The sequence below is a fragment of the Sapajus apella genome, unplaced genomic scaffold, assembly GCF_009761245.1.
Source record: "Sapajus apella isolate SASKATOON/1434 unplaced genomic scaffold, GSC_monkey_1.0 scaffold89, whole genome shotgun sequence".
In the NCBI taxonomy this organism is placed as follows: Eukaryota; Metazoa; Chordata; class Mammalia; order Primates; family Cebidae; genus Sapajus; species Sapajus apella.
The window spans coordinates 374,769-389,842 of NW_022437029.1; the positions used below are offsets into that span (position 1 = coordinate 374,769).

The 15,074-nt window shown below is 44.7% G+C and overlaps 1 long non-coding RNA gene across 1 annotated transcript in view; it reads right to left on the minus strand.

Moving 5' to 3' along the window:
• Window positions 1-234: 234 nt before the first annotated feature.
• The window catches only part of LOC116534725, a 162,867-nt gene continuing 148,027 nt past the window's right edge, over window positions 235-15,074 (minus strand). Inside the window, exon 3 of the long non-coding RNA XR_004261848.1 lies at window positions 235-342. This is a non-coding gene — a long non-coding RNA (uncharacterized LOC116534725). The remainder of the gene's footprint in view (window positions 343-15,074) is intronic.

Genomic DNA, 15,074 nt, shown 5'->3' on the forward strand with positions numbered 1-15,074 from the left:
GAATGTGAACTTTTGGGCTAAAGCTGGAATGAGTTAAGACTTTGGGGAACTGTTGGGAAAGCATGGTTGGTTTTGAACTGTAAAAATACATAATATTTGGGAAGGGCCAGGTGTAGAATGATGTAATTTGGGCTCTGTGACCTGACCCAAATCTCATCTAGAATTGTAATCCCCACATGTGAAAGGAGAGACCTGTAATCCCCACATGTCGAGAGAGGGAGGCGACTGGATCATGGGGACAGTTTCCCCCATACTGTTCTTATGATAGTTAGTGAGCTCTTATGAGATCTGATGGTTTTATAAGTGTTTGACTGTTCCTCCTTCACATGCTCACACTCTCTCCTGCTACCTTGTGAAGGTGACAGCTTCCCCTTCCGCCATGATTGTAAGTTTCCTGAGGCCTCCCCAGCCATGCAGAATAGTGAGTCAATTAAGCCTCTTTCCTTTATAAACTACCCAGTCTTGGATATTTCTTTATAGCAGTGTGAAAACAGACTAATACAGACATTGAAGAGGGAAGGGATCTTCTCTGATACCCTTTAGTCTTTACAACATTTTACAGAATAATGTAGGTAAAGAAAAACTTAACCTATAATCAGAGGAACAAAGATTACACTGCCCATGTTACAGCTGTCTGTTATGTGGCTCAGGTCCCAAAATCACATTCCTTTAAAGCTCAGAATAATTTAAAGCTCCAATATCCTTGATTTTGAATTACTTGTTTTTATAGATACATATTTTTGAAACCACCATTGCAAAATTATAACTGAGACAGTGAAACAGATCTGACCATGTTCATTCCTGGGCATAGGCTGAATTAACTTTGGGAGGAACTTAGTTTATAGTTTAAAACAAAGTAAATAACAGCCCTTTCCCAAAACAAACCTCCTTTTTGCCTCAGGACTAGATTGCCTTTATACAATTAACAAATTAGCCACAAGATTAGAAATTATGGTTTAGGAGTCATGCAGTTGGAGGCTACAAGATTCTGACCCTCCCCAAATTGCTCCTGGTGATAACATCCCCCTGCACTTGATGAATCAGCTGGAACCACCCACATCAATAAACTGGCTCATCTGATCTTATGTCCCCCAACCAAGAACTGACTCAGCACAAGAGGACGGCTTCAACTCCCTACGATTTCATCTCTGACCCAAACAATCAGCACTTCCAACTCACCGCCCCCGCCCCCACCAAATTATCCTTAAAAACTCTAATCCCTGAATGCTCAGGGAGATTGATTTGAGTAATAATAAAACCCTGGTCTCCCACACAGCCAGCTCTATGTGAATTACTCATTTTCTATTGCAATTTCCCTGTCTTGATAAATCATCTCTGTCTAAGCAGCAGGCAAGATGAACTTGGGTGGTTACATTTTCAAGATAAACAATAACTATTCCTCAAGTAAGAGGTGGGTGATGTGGCTGAGTTAGGATGTCAGGTAGGAAGCTGGGCAGGATGGGGAGCATGGAGGATTGGGGCAGCCACCGCTCAGCTCCACACGCTTGTTGCCAGAATTAGGCAGTGTTGTCAAGCCTTTTTGTTTTTTAGGAAGACTTAGAAATCCAGGTTTATATAGGCAATCTTCCAATTTTTTTAATGGCAAGCTTATTCACTGCTTGCGCTAGTGCAGGCCTACTAAAACATGTCCATGGGCCAGAATCAGCTGGGTTGCCAGTTTGCAACCTCTGTGCAGACTGCATTATCTTCCCAGGAGGCAGCCAGTGGGTGGGAGGCCTTGCTCATTCTCCTTGCACAACATGAAGAGCCCAAGGCTAACAGCCAGCCAGATATCCCATCCATCAAAAGAGGGAGGGGCCCAGGTTTATTCTGCCAGGCTATGCCACCCACTGATGTGTTAGCTGTGGTTCCCTGTGTGATCTGAGATCCCAAAATAGATGGCTCTTTATCTACAACGACGGACCCTAAAGTTACCTACTGCAAGAAAAACCACAGTCTTGCTAAACTCCTTAACAATAGGAGCTATCAGGCAAATTGTCAGACCCCTCCTAACTTTGACTGACAACCCAGACTGCTACAATTCTGATTGGACAGGGGACTGGCCTTGCAAACATTTTTGTTGTTGTTGTTTTTGTGGTTTTTTTTGAGACGAAGTCTTGCTCTGTTGCCAGGCTGGAGTACAGTGGCGCAATCTCGGCTCGCCGCCACCTCTGCCTCCTGGGTTCAAGCGATTCTTCTGCCTCAGCCTCCCAAGTAGCTGGGACCACAGGCACGTGCCACCATGCCTGGCTATTTTTTGTATTTTTAGTAGAGACTGAGTTTCACCATGTTGGCCAGGATGGTCTCCATCTCTTGACCTTGTGATCCGCCTGCCTCGGCCTCCCAAAGTGCTGGGATTACAGGCGTGAGCCCCCGGGCCCAGCCCGCAAATATTTTTTTTTCTGATAAGCAACTGTGGAGGTCAAGCCAGTTTCAGCAGCTTATAGAGGCCTCACACAAATTGTCTTTGTGTCGTATAGGTCACCTTTTGACATAAAGAGACAAACTGCACCTCATTTAAATGCTATAACTCTGCCCGAAAGTGAATATGTGATGTGTGTTACATATATGTTTATCCCCAGTCTACTGAATGTCTCTTTTGTGTTATACAGGCCCTGAGAGGCACAAAACTCAACCTGTCCATCCCTCCTTGGAAGGCAGAGCATCTTTGGTCCATGCTAGAGAAAACCTTTTGTTTGCAAACCAATGTTGTCGATAAATCTCTACTTTCTAAGATTCAGCCATCCTGGTGGTCTCTTGGATGACACTTGCGTTTGAATTTAATGACCCTGGCTTAGAACTGGAACAATCGTCCTCCCCTGGCATCTGTTACTGGGGGAACTGAGCGAAGGTGTGGTGGATGATGGAGGGAACGTTCTGAACACCCAGTCAGTGCCAAGGCCATAGAATATGTTCCTCAAGAGAGAATCCACTTCTGACTTTTCCATTTGCCTTCCAGCCAGGCAAAGAATTTGGGGTGTCTGTGTCCACCCCAGTGGGGCCTGCAGCAGGAACAGAGCACATCAAAAATCAGAATATCCTCAGGAGAAGACACCAACAAGGAGCCCTTGAACTCCAAGATGGAGGCACCTGGATCCCCAGCCCATCTCCCAGAATGAGAAGGGGAGCCCAGGACAGAGGAAGCATGGAAGGCAGCCCTGAGGCCCCCTCTCTTAACCACCAGGACCCTGAGCTGGGCAGCCATTGCTTGGCAGGCTGAGGCCAGAGGCCACCTCTGCCATAGTCTGCCTGGCCTCTGACTTCCTAGAGCAGACAAGGCAGCAATCTGCCCCATTGTGCCAGGCCTCTTGGTGACCATGAGGCCATGAGGATGCACTCAAAGCGGTCCTCCAAGGTCTGGAAGCTGAGGAAGACAGGAGTGTCTTTGAGGAACCCAAGTCCCTACTCAACCCAGAGGCAGTTCCATCAAGCCTGCAGGGGAGGAAAGTCCCAAGTGGAGCTTGGAGTTCCCTGCTTCCTGCTCCAGACCTGGCCAGACTTGCTGAGCAGGAACAGGTCCTATTTCCATTCCTGGGCCACTTGTTCACAAGGACAAAATAGCAGAAGATATGAGGTCAGATGCCCGTCACCAGTGAGCCCCCACCCTCCCTGCCTGCCTTTGTTCCCACAAATTAGACACATGGCCCCTTGAAGGGGACTCTTCTGCTCACCACTCCATGGTGAAAAGGCACACCTGCCGCTCTCCCCTCCAGAAGCTTTGCCCACCCCCAGTGCAGCCATCTCAGGGGACACAGGAGAAGCCCCCAGGGGACAAGTGCCCTAGGGGACACCCAGGTGCAGGACCTGGACCCTGCAGACAGCTTTCGCTTTCCCTGTGGGACACAGGGCAGAGCCAACAAATTGCAGGGGCCACAGACCTCTGCTGGGCCCGGCTAGCACCACTGAGACCCGGGCCCTGGCAGGTGCTTGCCAGTGGTGGGCAGCAGCATGTGGGGAAGATGGTAAGTGAGGGGCTGATGTGAGGATGGCGGGCCAGGGAGCAGTGCCTGAAGGAACATGAGTGTGTTCCCAGAAGAAGCTCTAGGGGCCCACCCTGGGGATAAGATGCAGACAGGGAGGCTGAGCAGGAGTGGGGCATCCTTCTCAGGAGGAGCACTTAGGTCAGCCCCAGAGTAGAAGAGAAAGAGTCAGGGGCAAACCCTCCCTCAGGGGGCAGAGACGGGGGGATGGGGAAAACTAGGACTATTTGTCAATAACACTAATGATCCCGCAGGCTCAGAGGTGGGGGTCTCAGTGAAGGGCATGAGGGCAGCTGAGGCACAGTCCAGATTTGAACCCATGTCTGTCTGACCCTGGGGAAGTCTACGCTAAGCTTAGGCCTTTGAACTTCAGGCTTCTGGAACTCTTCCCAATCAGAAAGCCATGAGCTCTTTGTGAAAAACAAATCACATTGGCCTTAAACACTTTAAATGATGTGCAGCAATGGTAACTCAGCTGTGTAAAGCAGCCTAATTTTAAAATTTTCTGTACTTGAACAGAATCCCTGGCTTAAGTTCACATTCTGTTATTTGGCAGAAATAATCTTGGTCAATTCAGGGCAAGCCCAGACAAACTTGTGTTGGCTTAGTCAGGTCCCTATAAGGGCAGATACAAATTAAAAATAAAAGGCTGAATCCTCCCTGTTGAAAATAAAGGAAGAAACCTCTCTTCTTTTCTCCTTTTTGTTTCAAAATGTTCTTTTTCTATCCTTTTCAAATATATGTAAACCTTCATAATGATACATAAGCCTCTGGCCAGCCTCATGACTTTGGGATGTTTCCTCAAGGATCCAGGGACCATCTTCTTCTTCTTTTTTTTTTTTAACTTTTATTGCATTTTAGGTTTTGGGGTACATGTGAAGAACATGCAAGATTGTTGCATAGGTACACACATGGCAGTGTGATCTGCTGCCTTCCTCCCCATCACCCACATCTAGCACTTCTCCCCATGCTATCTCTCCCCAACTCCCCTCCCCCTGCTGTCCCTCCCCTATTTCCCCCCAACCCCAGTGTGTAGTGCTCCCCTCCCTGTGTCCATGTGTTCTCATTGTTCAACACTCACCTGTGAGTGAGAACATGCGGTATTTGATTTTCTGCTCTTGTGTCAGTTTGCTGAGAATGATGGTTTCCAGGTTCATCCATGTCCCTACAAAGGACAGGAGCTCATCATTTTTGATGGCTGCATAATATTCCATGGTGTATATGTGCCACATTTTCCCTGTCCAGTCTATCATCAATGGGCATTTGGGTTGTTTCCAGGTCTTTGCTATTGTAAACAGTGCTGCAATGAACATTCGTGTGCATGTGTCCTTATAGTAGAACGATTTATAATCCTTTGGATATACACCCAGTAATGGGATTGCTGGGTCAAATGGAATTTCTATTTCTAGGTCCTTGAGGAATCGCCACACTGTCTTCCACAATGGTTGAACTAATTTACACTCCCACCAACAGTGTAAAAGTGTTCCTATTTCTCCACATCCTCTCCAGCATCTGTTGTCTCCAGATTTTTTAATGATCACCATTCTAACTGGCGTGAGATGGTATCTCAATGTAGTTTTGATTTGCATTTCTCTGATGACCAGTGATGATGAGCATTTTTTCATATACTTGTTGGCCTCATGTATGTCTTCTTTTGTAAAGTATCTGTTCATATCCTTTGCCCACTTTTGAATGGGCTTGTTTGTTTTTTTCTTGTAAATCTGTTTTAGTTCTTTGTAAATTCTGGATATCAGCCCTTTGTCAGATGGGTAAACTGCAAAAAATTTTTCCCATTCTGTTGGTTGCCAATTCACTCTAATGACTGTTTCTTTTGCTGTGCAGAAGCTGTGGAGTTTGATTAGGTCCCATTTGTCTATTTTGGCTTTTGTTGCCAATGCTTTTGGTGTTTTGGTCATGAAGTCCTTGCCTACGCCTATGTCCTGAATGGTTTTGCCTAGATTTTCTTCTAGGGTTTTTATGGTGTTAGGTCTTATGTTTAAGTCTTTAATCCATCTGGAGTTAATTTTAGTGTAAGGTGTCAGGAAGGGGTCCAGTTTCTGCTTTCTGCACATGGCTAGCCAGTTTTCCCAACACCATTTATTAAACAGGGAATCCTTTCCCCATTGCTTGTTTTTGTCTGGTTTGTCAAAGATCAGATGGTTGTAGATATGTTGTGTTGCCTCTGTGGCCTCTGTTCTGTTCCATTGGTCTATATCTCTGTTTTGGTACCAGTATCATGCTGTTTTGATTACTGTAGCCTTGTAGTATAGTTTGAAGTCCGGTAGTGTGATGCCTCCCATTTTGTTCTTTTTGCTTAGAATTGACTTGGCTATGTGGGCTCTCTTTTGGTTCCATATGAAGTTTAAGGTGTTTTTTTCCAGTTCTGTGAAGAAGGTCATTGGTAGCTTGATGGGGATAGCGTTGAATCTGTAAATTACTTTGGGCAGTATGGTCATTTTCATGATATTGATTCTTCCTAACCAGGAACATGGAATGTTTTTCCATCTGTTTGTGTCCTCTCTTATTTCACTGAGAAGTGGCTTGTAGTTCTCCTTGAAGAGGTCCTTTATGTTCCTTGTTAGTTGTATTCCTAGGTATTTTATTCTCTTTGTGGCAATTGTGAATGGCAGTTCATTCTTACTATGGCTCTCTTTAAGTCTGTTATTGGTGTATAGGAATGCTTGTGATTTTTGCACATTGATTTTGTATCCTGAGACTTTGCTGAAGTTGCTTATCAGTTTCAGGAGATTTTGGGCTGAGACGATGGGGTCTTCTAGATATACAATCATGTCGTCTGCAAATAGAGACAATTTGACTTCCTCCTTTCCTATTTGAATACCCTTTATTTCTTTTTCTTGCCTGATTGCTCTGGCTAGAACTTCCAGTACTATATTGAATAGGAGTGGTAAAAGAGGGCATCCTTCTCTAGTGCCAGATTTCAAAGGGAATGCTTCTAGTTTTTGCCCATTCAGTATGATATTGGCTGTGGGTTTGTCATACATAGCTTTTATTATTTTGAGATACATTCTGTCAATACCTAGCTTATTGAGGGGTTTTAGCATAAAGGGCTGTTGAATTTTGTCAAAGGCCTTCTCTGCATCAATTGAGATAATCATGTGGATTTTGTCTTTGGTTCTGTTTATGTGGTGTATAACGTTTATAGACTTGCGTATGTTGAACCAGCCTTGCATCCCCAGAATGAAGCTTACTTGATCATGGTGGATTAGCTTTTTGATGTGCTGTTGCAATCAGCTTGCCAGTATTTTATTGAAGATTTTTGCATCTATGTTCATCATGGATATTGGTTTGAAGTTTTCTTTTCTTGTTGAGTCTTTGCTGGGTTTTGGTATCAGGATGATGTTGGTCTTATAAAATGATTTGGGAAGGATTCCTTCTTTTTGGATTGTTTGGAATAGTTTCAGAAGAAATGGTACCAGCTCCTCTTTGTATGTCTGGTAGAATTCGGCTGTGAACCCATCTGGACCTGGGCTTTTTTTGGGTGGTAGGCTCTTAATTGCTGCCTCAACTTCAGACCTTGTTATGGGTCTGTTCAGGGTTTCGGCTTCTTCCTGGTTTAGGCTTGGGAGGAGTCAAGTATCCAGGAATTTATCCATTTCTTCCAGGTTTACTAGCTTATGTGCATACAGTTGTTTGTAATAATCTCTGATGATGGTTTGAATTTCTGTGAAATCTGTGGTGATATCCCCTTTATCATTTTTTATTGCATCAATTTGATTATTCTCTCTTTTCTTTTTTATTAATCTGGCTAGTGGTCTGTCTATTTTGTTGATCTTTTCGAAAAACCAGCTCCTGGATTTATTGATTGTTTGAAGGGTTTTTTGTGTCTCTATCTCCTTCAGTTCTGCTCTGATCTTAGCTATTTCTTGTCTTCTGCTAGACTTTGAGTTTCTTTGATCTTGCTCCTCTAGCTCTTTCAGTTTTGACGATAGGGTGTCAATTTTTGATCTCTCCTTGCTTCTCATGTGGGCACTTATTGCTATATATTTTCCTCTAGAGACTGCTTTAAATGTGTCCCAGAGATTCTGGTATGTTGTGTCTTCATTCTCGTTGGTTTCGAAGAACATCTTTATTTCTGACATCATTTCGTTGTTTATCCAGTCAACATTCAAGAGCAAGTTGTTCAGTTTCCATGAAGCTGTGCGGTTCTGGGTTAGTTTTTGAATTCTGAGTTCTAACTTGATTGCACTGTGGTCTGAGAGACTGTTTGTTACGATTTCTGTTCTTTTGCATTTGCTGAGGAGCGATTTACTCCCAATTATGTGGTCAATTTTAGAGTAGGTGTGATGTGGTGCTGAGAAGAATGTATATTCTGTGGATTTGGGGTGGAGAGTTCTGTAAATGTCTATTAGGTTTGCTTGGTCCAGGTCTGAGTTCAAGTCCTGGATATCCTTGTTAATTTTCTGTCTGGTTGATCTGTCTAATGTTAACAATGGGGTGTTAAAGTCTCCCACTATTGATGTGTGGGAGTCTAAGTCTCTTTGTAAGTCATTAAGAACTTGCCTTATGTATCTGGGTGCTCCTGTATTGGGTGCGTATATATTTAGGATCGTTAGCTCTTCTTCTTGCACTGATCCTTTTACCATTATGTAATGTCCCTCTTTGTCTCTTATGATCTTTGTTGCTTTAAAGTCTAATTTATCAGAGATGAGAATTGCAACTCCTGCTTTTTTTTGCTCTCCATTTGCTTGGTAAATCTTCCTCCATCCCTTTATTTTGAGCCTTTGTGTATCCTTGCATGTGAGATGGGTTTCCTGGATACAGCACACCAATGGGTTTTGGCTTTTTATCCAATTTGCCAGTCTGTGTCTTTTGATTGGGGCATTTAGTCCATTCACATTTAGGGTTAATATTGTTATGTGTGAATTTGATACTGCCATTTTGGTGCTAGCTGGCTGTTTTGCCCCTTAGTTGAAATGGTACTTGTTGTTCCTTTATATGTGTAGAGCCTCTTTCAGGAGCTCTTGTAGAGCTGGCCTGGTGGTGACGAAATCTCTGAGTACTTGCATGTTCCCAAAGGATTTTATTTTTCCTTCACTTATGAAGCTTAGTTTGGCTGGATAGGAGATTCTGGGTTGAAAGTTCTTTTCTTTAAGGATGTTGAATATTGGCCCCCATTCTCTTCTGGCTTGTAGGGTTTCTGCTGAGAGATCTGCTGTGAGTCTGATGGGCTTCCCTTTATGGGTAACCCGACCTTTCTCTCTGGCTGCCCTTAGTATTTTCTCCTTCATTTCGACCCTGGTGAATCTGACGATTATGTGCCTTCGGGTTGCTCTTCTTGACGAATATCTTTGTGGTGTTCTCTGTATTTCCTGGACTTGAATGTTTGCCTGCCTTGCTAGGTTGGGGAAGTTTTCCTGGATAATATCCTGAAGAGTATTTTCCAGCTTGGATTCATTCTCTTCGTCGCATTCAGGTACGCCTATCAAACGTAGATTAGGTCTTTTCTCATAGTCCCACATTTCTTGGAGACTTTGTTCATTCCTTTTTACCCTTTTTTCTCCAGTCTTGCCTTCCCATTTTATTTCATTGAGTTGATCTTCTACCTCTGATATCCTTTCTTCTGCTTGGTCAATTTGGCTGTTGAAACTTGTGTATGCTTCATGAAGTTCTCGTGTTGCGTTTTTCAGCTCCATCAATTCACTTATATTCCTTTCTATTTTGTCCATTCTTGTTAGCATTTTGTCAAATCTTTTTTCAGCGTTCTTAGTTTCTTTGCATTTGGTTAGAACATGTTCTTTAAGTTCACAGAAGTTTCTTACTACCCACCTTCTGAAGTCTGATTCTGTCATTTCATCCACTCGTTCTCCATCCAACCTTGTTCCCTTGCTGGTGAGGAGTTGTGATCCCTTTTAGGAGGAGAGGTGTTCTGGTTTCGGGTGTTTTCATCCGTTTTGCGCTGGTTTCTTCCCATCTTTAAGGATTTATCTACCTGTCGACTTTGTAGTTGCTGGCTTTCAGATTGGGTCTCAAATCTTTCAGATTGACGTTCTGTTTGTTGATGATGAGGTTATTTCTGTTTCTTGGTTTTCCTTCTGACAGTCTGGCCCCTCTGCTGTAGGTCTGCTGAGGTTCACTCCAGGCCCTGCTTGCCTGGGGTTCACCTGCAGCAGCTGCTGAACAGCAAGGGTTGTTACCAGTTTTCTTCTTCAGCTATCTTTGTCCCAGAAGGATACCCGCCTAGTGTCAATCTGATCTCTCTTTTATGAGGTGTCTTTTTGGATATATAGGGGTCAGGGAGCTGCTTGAGGAGACGGTCTCTTCTTTATAGGAGTTCAAATGGTGAGCTGCGAGCTCTGTTGTTGTTCATTCAGAGCTGCTGGGCAGGTACTTTTAGGTCTGCTGCAGCAGAACTCATAAACTGCTTTTTGTTCCCAGGTGCTCTGTCCCAGGGATTTAAGGCTTTATTTATGAGTTTCTGTTATGCTGCCGCCTTCTTTTTTTTTTTTTCCTTCAGACCTGCCCAGCCCAGCAAGGAGGCAGCCTAGTCACTGTCGGCCTATAGCAGCTTTGCTGAGCTGCTGTGGGCTCCGCCCCGCTGCCGAGTGAACTTCCCTGCAGTCCTGTTTATATGGGTGTAGTTAGAACTGCTTTGGCGATGGTGGCCCGCCTCTGTTGGGGCGGAGTCTGTGCTGTGGCGGGTTGCCTTGGCAACGGCAGGCTGCCTCGGTAATGGCGGACGCCCCTCCCCCACAGAGCTGGACCGTCCTGGGTTCAGCTGCGCTTGCTGTGAAACTCTCAATCCAGAGTTTCTGGTTGCTGTTCTTTTGTGGGGGTGGGACCAGCTGAGCCTGATCGCCTGGCTCCCTGCCTCAGAGCCTTTTTTAAGTTGGTGTTCCAGTCGCCTGTTGAAGAGGGGCCGGGGTCTGTTTGTTTTCCCCTGCGGCCACTCACTGCGCTGGCTTAAACAGCTGCACTGAGGTTTGTGGCGCTTTTTTTTTTTTTTTTTGCCCTGGAATCTACTGTCCTGGTTCTCTGCTCAGCCCCCTTTTTGAACCGGCGTATGGGCGACTTCCCGTGGCTCCAATCGCCAGCCAAAAGGGCCCCCGGACCGGTGTATTTTGTATGGAGAACCGCGGCTCCGGGGCGCCGACAAAGCAGCCGCGCGGGGCAAAGCAGCGGCCCCGGCCGGCACAGCCGCGCTGGCCGAAACAGCTGCGCTGGCGACCGTGGAGCACCTCCGCCCGGGAATTTCCTAGTCTGTGGGCAATAAAAACGCGGCGTCCACTCATCCTCTGTGCTTTCACTGGGAGCTGCAATCCTGAGCTGTTCCTAAACTGCCATCTTGGATCGTCCCCCCTCAGCATAGTCTTTTACTAATGATCTCAGATCTTGAAAGTGTGAACCTAAGGTGACATTGTGAAAGAAGTGACCTAAGGCAAGATGCTCTAAGCCCTCTGTCACCCCCATATAAGGGCGCTGGAGGGCACCTTGGCTGTGCGACTACGCCAGTGCTGGGAAGGTGTCTGCTGTTTAGCCAGCTGTGGAAGGAGTTGTCCAACATGTCTCCTTCTCTGGAGGACCTAGGAGAAAACTCTGCTCCCCCAAGCTCTTGCAGTAGGCCTGATGGCTGTCAGGGAGGCCCACAGACATCCAGGGGCTTAATTGTCTCTATGTGGTTCTGTGCTTCAGAGGTTATGTTCCACATCCACTTTCCTGTTCTGCTTCTGCACCTGGTTCCTTTTTTCTTAGAAGAGATAATCAGCAAAAGTAACATAGGCCTTAATGTCTTTGTTCTTTCTTGACAAGTATGGAAAAAGTGCGGACACATTATGCTCCTCACCTCATCTCAGCTACCTGAAAGTCCTGGGCCCCCATTCCTGTGACACGTGATGTACTTTACCCTATCACTAGCCACCATTACCTCACCCTACTTACCCTGCCCTGCCCCCTGCTGGCTCAATAAAACACTCTGACACTCAATAAAAGAGTGTTCAGGCACTTGGGGGCGACTGCTGTACTCCACACTTTGGTTGGCAGTGGACCCCTGGGCCCAAACTCTTTCTTCCATATCTCTGTGTCTTGAGTCTTTTATTTCTACAGTTTCTCGCTCCCCACCAGTAGAGAGGGGGCTCACAGGACCTGGTAGGGCTGGACACTACATCAATAGATGCAGAAAAAGCCTTTGATAAAATTCAACACCCCTTCATGCTAAAAACTCTCAATAAACTAGGTATTGATGGAACATATCTCAAAATAATAAGAGCTATTTATGACAAACCCATAGCCAATGTCACACTGAATGGGCAAAATCTGGAAGCATTCCCTCTGAAAACCAGCACAAGACGAAGATGCCCTCTCTCACCACTCCTATTCAAAATAGTATTGAAAGTTCTGGCCAGAACAATCAGGCAAGAGAAAGAAATAAAGGGTATTCAAATAGGAAGGACATCAAATTACCTCTGTTTGCAGATGACATAATTGCATATTTAGAAAACCCCATTGTCTCAGCCCCAAAACTCCTTAAGCTGATAAACAACTTCAGCAATGTCTCAGGATACAAAATTAATGTTCAAAAATCACAAGCATTCCTATACAACAATAATAGACAGGCAGAGAGCCAAATCATGAGTGAACTTCCATTCCCAATTGTTACAAAAAAAAATAAAATACCTAGGAATACAACTAACAAGACACATGAAGGACCTCTTCAAGGAGAACTACAAACCACTGCTCAAGGAAATAAGAGAGGACACAAACAAATGGAAAAACATTCCATGCTCATGGATAGGAAGAATCCATATCGTGAAAAATGGCCATACTTCCCAAAGTAATTGATTCAATGCTATTCCCATCAAGCTACCATTGACTTTCTTCACAGAACTAGAAAAAACTACCTTAAATTTCATATGGAACCAAAAAAAGAACCCGTATAGCCAAGCCAATCCTAAGCAAAAAGAAGAAAGCTGGAAGCATTACACTACCTGACTTCAAACTATAGTACAAGTCTACTGTAATGAAAACAGCATGGCACTGGTACCAAAACAGATATATAGATCAATGGAACAGAACAGAAGCCTCAGAAATAACACCACACATCTACAACCATCTGACCTTTGACAAACCTGACAAAAACAAACAATGGTAAAAGGATTCCCTATAAACGGTGCTGGCAAAACTGGCTAGCCATATGCAGAAAACAGAAATTGTACCCCTTCCTTACACCTGTTACAAAAATTTACTCAAGATGGATTAAAGATTTAAATGTAAAACCTAAAACCATAAGAACCCTAGAAGAAAACCTAGGCAATAACATGCAGGACATATGCATGGGCAAAGACTTCATGAATAAAACACCAAAAGCAATTGCAATGAAAGCCAGAATGACAAATGGGCTCAAATTAAGCTAAAGTGCTTCTGCTCAGCAAAAGAAACTATCATCATAGTGAACAGATAACATACAGAATGGGAGAAAATTTTGCAATCTATCTATCTGACAAAGGGCTAATATCCAGCATCTACAAGGAACTTAAACAAATATACAAGAAAAAAACAAACAACCCCATCAAAAAGTGGGTGAAGGATAGGAACAGAAACATCCCAAAAGAAGACATTCATGTGGTCAACAGATGTATGAAAAAATGCTCATCATCACAGGTCATTAGAGAAATGCAAATGAAAACCACAATGAGATACCATCTCACTCCAGTTAGAATGGCAATCATTAGAAAGTCTGGAAACAGCAAATGATGGAGAGGATGTGGAGAAATAGGAACACTTTACACTGTTGGTGGGAGTGTAAATTAGTTCAATCATTGTGGAAGACAGTGTGGTGATTCCTCAAGGATCTAGAACCAGAAATACCATTTGACTCAGCAATCTCATTACTGAGTATGTACCCAGAGAATTCTAAATCGTGCTACTATAAAGACACATGCACACGTATGTTTATTGCAGCACTATTTGCAATAGCAAAGACTTGGAACCAACCCAAATGCCCATCAATGATAGACTGGATAAAGAAAATGTGGCATATATATCATGTAATACTATGCAGCTGTGATATTGTGCTGGCCTAGAGCCAGAACCGGAGCAAAACTATTTTATAAAATACAAAACTGTTTTTAGATAAGTTGAAATGGCTGCCCCATTCTCCTCACAATAACTACTGTCCTTGGCCTCTGTAAATAGAACTGCCAGTTTGTTCTTCAAAACTATGTAAAGCTGCTTACCTTTTCTTATCAGTAACTGCTCTCTGTGGCCCTAATGTGACAGGCAAGCAGTCCTAACCCATGCCATCTTGGCTCCTGCGACTTGCAATAAGTAACTAAGGTCTGTGATTTCCACCTTAACCAGATAATGTGTAAACAAATGTTTATCTTGACTTCTGTAAACCACTTAAGTAACAAACGGAATGACAAAAGTCCCCATCCCTTGGAATGTCCGGGGACCCCCACCCTCATCTCTGCCCAGGAGGTAATTTACAGAATCCACTAGCCCTTGGAATGTCTGAAGCCTTTTCATCCCCATCCCCGCCCCTCACCCCCACTCCCAAGGTGGTTTTTCGGGTATAAAAAATCGTGGCACCCTCCTGTTGCCACCACAGGTTGGAGAGACGTGAGTCCTCTGTGGTCGCCGGCATAAATAAATGACCCTGCAACCTGGCATACTTTTGTCTTGTGGTAACTTTCTACACTCCGGTCTACGCTCCGGTCAAATACAACATTTGGAGTTCCCCAGCGAGATATTCTCTTTTTGTTATCACCAGACAAAAGCCATCTCAGAATCTCGCCCGGGTGGCCGCTCCCACCTTGGGGGCCTCTGGGGAGGCGCCCCCTGTTCTTTCGCAGGGCCCCAGAGAGCCACCGTGGAGGATAAGCGACCTCTCGGCCGACATTCACCCGAAATTCCTCAGGGTCCTAAAAGAAAAAACCTCCGGAGGTAAGTCTGGTCTGGGCCTGTGTCGGGGGACTGACGAGTCATTTCAACTCCGGCCTGGCAAGCCTCACTGAGACGTCGCTTGAGGCTTCTGGTAGCTGGTGCAGGGGGTACCAGCGTTCGCTTCTGGTGGCTGTCATAGTGGGTGGCAGCCTTCTGGTAGCTGGTGCAGAGGGTACCAGCGTTCGCCCCTGGTAG